At 39.0% G+C, this 7609-nt stretch overlaps 1 pseudogene; it reads right to left on the reverse strand.

Moving 5' to 3' along the window:
* LOC123836531 (ferritin heavy chain-like) overlaps nucleotides 1–6194 on the reverse strand; it is a 125867-nt pseudogene extending 119673 nt beyond the window's left edge.
* Between the last annotated feature and the right edge of the window lie 1415 nt (nucleotides 6195–7609).

Genomic DNA, 7609 nt, shown 5'->3' on the forward strand with positions numbered 1-7609 from the left:
TAAATATTTGTCTTCCAAACTGTCTCCAAGAAATGAAGTGTCTTCTCTATCTCTATGACAAGATGGAGTTTTTCTTTTTTTTTTTTTTAAGATTTTTTATTTATTTATCTGAGAGAGAGAATGGGAGACAGAGAGCATGAGAGGGGGAGGGTCAGAGGGAGAAGCAGACTCCCCGCTGAGCAGGGAGCCCGATGCGGGACTCGATCCTGGGACTCCAGGATCATGACCTGAGCCGAAGGCAGTGGCTTAACCAACTGAGCCACACAGGCGCCCCTGGAGTTTTTCCTCTGCACTGAATGTCACACATTCCAGTGCTGGGACGAGAAGGTTTCAGAGAGGAACAACACAGCTTGTTACTGAGGCTGGAAAGCCCTTCAGACCAGCGTGCTTGGCCTTCTAGGACAGCCCGAGAGACCACGGCTGTGTGAGCATGCAGCTAGGGCCGGCGAGGGTAGCACAGCAGAACCAGTTTTCCTTCATTTCCCTCAAAGCTGGAGAAACCACAAGTGAGCTAGTCATGCAGTGATGACGATCATCACTGAGGAATTTTTTTCTTCAGCAAGCAAGGCAGATAGCACCTGATAGAACAATACATCTTTATTTCAGTGCCAGTCCAGAGGGACTCCGAAACTCTCCTATTCTCTCACTGGGACAGCAGTGACCAGGATAGGCCTGTTGGACAAGATAAAACTTTCAGGGAGGATCTCAGAGTTATCTTTGGGAGAAGAACCCTGGGAAAGAGGTAGGACATCTTCTCATGGGTAGACTTGGTGCTTATAGTCATTTAATTTAAATACTATACACACCACGGTGAGAGAAACTATATCAGTTATATTTGTTACCCTGGAAACATAGGGAAAATGAATCACTTCATTAAAGGAATCAGTAACTGTTTGGTAAAGTGATTCTGCCTAAAATTTGTAACACATCAGAAAAAAGTGTTAAAGAAGTAACTCAAACTTCCAGATCATAGTAGTAAATGGATTTGTTTCTTTCTTCTTAAAAAAAAAAAAGTTACAATTTTTTGCACATCTTGACAATTCAACCTTTTTAAATTGAATTAAGGAATTCTGAGATTTTAAAGAAATTCTTGAAATACGTTGCAATATCCTGCATTGACCATCTCCTCATTGTTAAAATAATCAGTCATCTGGTTTGATGAGGATATTGTTGGATAAGTCTTGTTGTTCCCTAAGAAAAACTTTTTTGGGGTGATAAAATTAATCTGTACACCTAGATCCATAAACATTTCTGAGTTCAAAAGACTCAATAGACTCATTAAACGTATATGTTTTCTCAAATATACAAAATAGAAAATCTTTGGATTAATTTCAAAAGATAATAATTAATGTGTGCTTAGCATTTTAGGAAGTGTTTTCACATACATGATCTCATTTGTTATTCATTACAACCTCATGAGTTGGGAATTTCCCTATTTGATAAATAAGTTAACAAAGGCTCCAAAAAGATAATTAACTTCAACATCAGTAAGAGACTAAGATGTGGTTCCTCTGTATCCAAATGCCATGTCTTTCTCACTATAATGCACAATCCAACATAACGTGGTACTGTATATGTCCCTCAAAATAGAACCATAATCAACCTTCTTGAAATCTCAGGATTTAATCATAGTCTACCTAGCTTGCTTTTAAGCTATCATAAACTTTTCTTCACGTTCCATTTAATGAATGATCTTCCCTTGTAGTCGATGTGGATCTCAGTAGTCAACAGCTAGTAGGATATCTCCCCTGCCATATTTCTCTAGGCAACTAGCCACATATTTATGCCTTGTGGCCCTATATCACTGGTTATAGTTGATTGGCCAGAGGTAAATAACTCCTCCAAGCTGAGTGTCTCAGATTCTTTCTGGCAGAAATTTGGAATCAGGACCATGAGAGAAATAATCAGTGTCTCAAAACTCAAAAGTTAAATTATGTGTATCCTGAACCATGGAGTGACCAATTTTCTTCCGAACTAGAAGAAGAAAGAAGCACATATATGAAGAAGAGAAGAAAGGATAGATTCTTGGCTTTGAATTTCATGAACTACCCTAATCCTCAAAATAAATCCCGTTTTGGTTTTTTTTTCTTTTTGCTTAAGCCAGAGCCAGCAGATTTTTACTATTTACAAATAGCATTTTAATTAATATATCTGATAATCCACTAAACTCATCTTAATCACTTCATTCTGAACCTTTGAGCAGAACTTCCAAAACCCGTTTAGATAGATGATTAGGGGTAGACAATAAAAATTTAAAATTACTATAAATTGTGAGATGTTTCTCATTAAAAACACTGCAAATACATTTGTAGTAAATTGTGTAAGACTGTTGAATCACAGACCTATGCCTCTGAAACAAATAATACATTATATGTTAAAAAAAAAAAAAAGGAGAAGATAGTAGGAAGGGAAAAATGAAGGGAGGGAAATCGGAGCGGGAGACGAACCATGAGAGACTATGGACTCTGAGAAACAAACTGAGGGTTCTAGAGGGGAGGGGGTTGGGGGGATGTGTTAGCCTGGTGATGGGTATTAAAGAGGGCACGTACTGCATGGAGCACTGAGTGTTATACGCAAACAATGAATCATGGAACAGTATATCAAAAACTAATGATGTAATGTATGGTGATTAACATAAAATAATAAAATAAAATTTAAAAAAACAAAAAAAGGAATTTAACCCTGCCCATAGAGAGGTCTGGCCTCTGTCATTGGCTACTCAGAGGGAATCTCTAGGCCCTGGGAACTTTATACCTGATACAAGTGTCTTTGTTTGTCTAGGGCCTTGAGTCACACCAAACAGTGTAACAATGTAATTTAGAATAAGGACTGGCCACACCAGATGGTAACAATGCATTTGGAGTGAGGGCTTTGGGTCATGTGGTATCAGTTGGCCTTTGGGGAGACTGGAGACTGAAATCAACCATGTGGGCAGTAAAACATGCTTACACAATGCAGCCCTGATAAAACTCTGAACACCAACATTAGTGGGGGGAGCTTTACTGGTTAGCAGTACTCAATGCTGACTGTCACACATTGATACTGGGGAAGTAATGCTGTCTTACCTCCACAGGGAGCAGACAACTGGAAGTTCCATGTTTGGTTCAGTCCTGGACCCTACCTTGTGTGCCTCTTCCTTTGGCTGATTTTAATCTGTATCTTTTCCCTGTAATAAGCTATAACCATGAGCATAACAGCTTTTAGTGAGTTCTATGAGCTTTTTTGGTAAATTAACAAACTGAGGCCAGTTATAAGGATCTCCTAAACTTGAGAGTGATATCAGAAATAAGGGGGGCCTTGTGTGGACTATTCCCCCTAACTTCACAGTTGGCTTAGCTTTTGTAATGGACGGCACTGTTTTGCTTTAACATTATTAGAGAAAAGAAGCTGTTTTCTGTGAATTATTTTAAAGACTATAAATATTCCCCAACTCAATCAGAGGAATCAAGATCCAAGAAGAATTGAATTGAATTTTATACATGCTTCTTTAATTGATAACAGTGTTCATTTTATTGGTTACATCTCTCTCTGACCTCTTTGAATGTGATGCTCTTTAGATGAAGAACATGTCTTCCTCCTCACTGTATCTTCCAATTCCTGGGATGATGCAGATACATAGGTGAAACTTAAAAATGTCAAATCGTATTAGGATGGATGGATGGATGGATGGATATCACAATTTTGCAGAGTTACAGTGAGATGTGCAATAGTCTAGTGAAATTCCTGTGAGAGAGGACCAGAATGAGCACACCATGTCTTCTCTCAACCTTGCCTGTGTCTAGAGAGCCAGGTTTGTATAGAAGCTTAATAGAGAATGTTAAGGAAATCTTTCTAAGCTTTCCCAGGCTCAGAACCAACCTCAATAGTGTGAGAAAAGTGAGCATTCAAGCCAAAACCATTTAATAAACACCAGCCCCAGGCATGGTCACAAAGAAATAATGCAGTCCTGGACTTCCTGGAAAATATCTTGTCTAGGTCAGCACTGAAAAATGTTTGCATTAATTTTTTAAAGGCTTAATATTTAATTGTTTTATTACTTCTAATAGTTCCTATCACGTCTTATAATGTGCTCGATATTATATGTATTTTATATATACTCATCTACTCATTTCAACCGATCAGATTTAATCATTCTACAGATGGCAAAACTGAAGCTTGAGGAGATTCTATTACATGGGCAAGGCCAATGGTTGCAAGTGATATAGCCTGGATGTGAAAATAACTCTTAAATCCATGATATTCCCACTCTGTCCTATCACTGGGCCTCTTTTCTTTTTTTTTTTTTTCTTCAAGAATGCTTAGCACATGCAAGGCACTGTGTGCTGGAAATTCTAAGCAACCATAAAACAAATATTGCCCTGTCCTCGGGGAGTATACAATCCAAAATGGGAGAGAAGCTGTGTGCACAGTCCAAAAGGGACTGTGAAACTGGCTGACCAAAGGACAAAGCACCACAGTGACCCAGAAGTGATCCCTGGTTTAGTGTGGTCAGAGAAGAGTTCCTGAAGGGGATGGTATCTAAGGTCATGATTAAAGAAATGGATTTATAGAAAGAAATTTGGGGGTGTTCTAAGCAGAATCAACAGACTGAGGAAAGTCAAAGTACAGCAAAGGATTTTAGGGAATGCCAAGTAGCTCAGTTTGGATGAAATATACAAGTGTACATTTTGACCCAGCTCTTTCTCTCAATAGCTAGGTATTCTTGGTTACATCTTTTCACTTCCTAGAGCCAAAGTTTTTTCATTTAAAAAATCAGAAAAATAATACCTCCTCAGTGAGCTGTTGTTTGGGTTGAATAAGGGAACAATACAGTGATACAAACACTCCATAAATACTGTTTTTTGCTGGTGGTGTGGCTATAGAAGTTCTCAACCAGGAACAGTTCTGTTTCCATCTCCAAAATGTATGGACATGTCTGTTGTCACATTGCTTGGAGGACTCTCCTGACATTGAGTAGATGGGCTCAGTGTGGCTAAATGTTCCATAATTCTTAAGACATTATAGTATAACAACGAATGTTCTTTCCCAAAAGGCCAATGTTGTTTGCATTAAGAAATATGGGAAAGAATAATAGAAGGCTAGAGAAGGGAGATGATTCTAGATCACAGTAAGCTTTGAATACAAGGCTACAAGTTCACTCTGTTAGATAAGGAGTAGCCACTGAACTTCTTAAGCAGAAATGCTTAACATCAATGCTTTTGGAAGATTAATAAAGCAAAGGCTTGAAGGATAGACTGGAAGTGGGGGAGACTGATGAGAATGTTGTAAACTTGTAGATGTTCACCATTGCCTCAGCATGAAGTATTAGAGGCTTGATAAGTATGTCAGTCACAGGGCTTTCTGGCACACTCAAGGAACTTGTGCAAGAGTAGAAAGGAAACACTTCCTTTGGCACATTTATGGAAACTATGATAAAACTCCCATCCCTCCAAGTGGACACAGCACTGTGCCAGGATGCATGACTTGAATTTTAGCCCCTTTGCCTCTTGAGAGAGACACCTTTCTCAGTGATACTGATGGTATAAGAGGGGCTGAAAAGGAAAAGTCAAATTCTAGAAAGATCACAAAGGAAAAGGTACAGAAATGGGTAATTGACTACATCTCAGAAAGGGAAAGAGAGGGTCAAAGCTGACTCCTCTGTATGAAGCTTGTATATCTTGGCCAGTAGTGAGGCCATTATTAGAAAGAGGTAGGTCATAAAATGTCTTGGAGGTGAGATTGTAAGTTTTGTTTTAGATATTCTGAGATACAGTGTCTTCTTTACGACGACAACAACAAAAATGTATTAAGGCCATTGATCACAACAGAGAAGGAAAATCAGAACTGAAGAGGAATGTAGTAGTAGCTAACTGCTGTAACAAATAAGCATAAAACTTTCTAATGACTCAAACACAATAGAAGTTATTTTTATTGTTGCTTATGAAAAGTCTAAGGCAAGCCTTTCTGGGTAGGAAAAGGCATTCCTCCACATGGCAAATCAGGGATATAGATACCTTCCATCTTTTGGCTTTGCCTTTCTCCTGGAATTCTTTATTATCATCTGCATCCAACCAGCAAAAGGAAAAAAAAGGAGTAGAGGAAGCTCGTCTACCTCTTAAAAACCTTGGTCCAGAAGTAACAGAACCTCGTATTCCATAAATGAGTCGCATGGCCACATCCAACTGCAAGGGAGGCTGGAAAATGTAACCTACCATGTGTCCAGGAAAAAAGGACTCAGATTTTTGGTGAATAGCCAGTAGTCTCTGTCACAGTGTAGACTTATCCTTCATCTCTTTAAGCATAAGGTCTAGAGGATAGAGACAGTGTGGATCTTCTCCCCTCTATCTTCATCACCTTGCAGTGTCCGATACCTAACAAGTATGCCGCATTTGTCAAATAAGGGTATAGCTGAAGCTATGGGAGTGAAAAAAAAATGCAAAAAGTGAAACTATATAAAAGAAAGAAGGGAGAGAAAAGGATATTTTAACAATAAAAGTTATTTAATATTGTTATTATTGTTGTTGCTAACATTTGTGGAGTACCTGTCACACACCAAACATTCACAACGGCTCTGCAAGGTTATAGATTTTATAAATCAAATTTTAAACATGATGGAAACCACCCCTACAATGCACACCACTAGAGAAGTTCGGAGCCAACATTTAGCCCCAGGTCTTCTGACTCCCCATGCCAAGATCTTTCTAGAACAGCAGCTTCCATTTAGTGGGGGAAGGATAATGAATCTTGACTATCATGATGGACACTAGAAAGAGAGGTGTTTCGAGATCACATGGAACTGCCCCAAAGGTAAGTCAGGTGACTTGGCAGATTTCGCTTTCTTGGGTTACTTTGGGGCATGAGCAGAGCTGCCTGGGAAATCATGAGCCACTCCATATATAACCAGTATTGAATGTCAAGCTTTGTTGCTTCATTCAGCAAGCCTTCCCAAGAGAACTCCCAGCTGTTGCTGCCGACCTTAGTTTGGCTGCTATCTTGCCATAACTTTGGCTTTCCTGTTTCTGAGTGAAACTGTTACCACGTGGTAGCCTGTTACTCGTCTACCTTCTTCAGCAGCTACCTTTGCTGATATCCCAGAAATGCTACCTGCCCTTCAACAATGGAGAAGATGGTGCCTCAACAACTTAGGTTTTTCTCCATGGTTCTAAGATTCACTATGTGAGAAGTCTAGGATCTCTCCTCTTAATTTTATTCTCTAGAAGTCCCTTGGACCTCCCTACTCCCTCTCTCTCTACCACTAAGGCTATCAATTCTCCCCCAAACCATTTCAATAGGCCCCGAGCTGGTCTTCCCTCATTCATTCTTATCTCCCCCCCCTCTAATTTATCCTCCACAGCAGAACAAGAGTGATTTTAGATGTCCATGTGGTCTTGCCACCTCTTTGTTTAAAATATTTTAAGAACTTACTTCAGCCTTAGCATAAAAATCACAATCCTTAGCTAGATTTTATTTTTTTTAATTCTACTTTTATTTTCATTTGTCTGACCACTAACAAGCCTGAACATGTTTTTCATATTAGCCCACAATCTGTTTTTTTAACTGAGGTAAAATTTAATTCAGTGAGTCGTTAAATATACGCACACATATAACAAGCATCCCAAACAAGATATAG

Source organism: Mirounga angustirostris, unplaced genomic scaffold, assembly GCF_029215605.1.
Source record: "Mirounga angustirostris isolate CCGP_5_RB_7025 unplaced genomic scaffold, mMirAng1.0.hap1 SCAF_8, whole genome shotgun sequence".
Taxonomy (NCBI): domain Eukaryota; kingdom Metazoa; phylum Chordata; class Mammalia; order Carnivora; family Phocidae; genus Mirounga; species Mirounga angustirostris.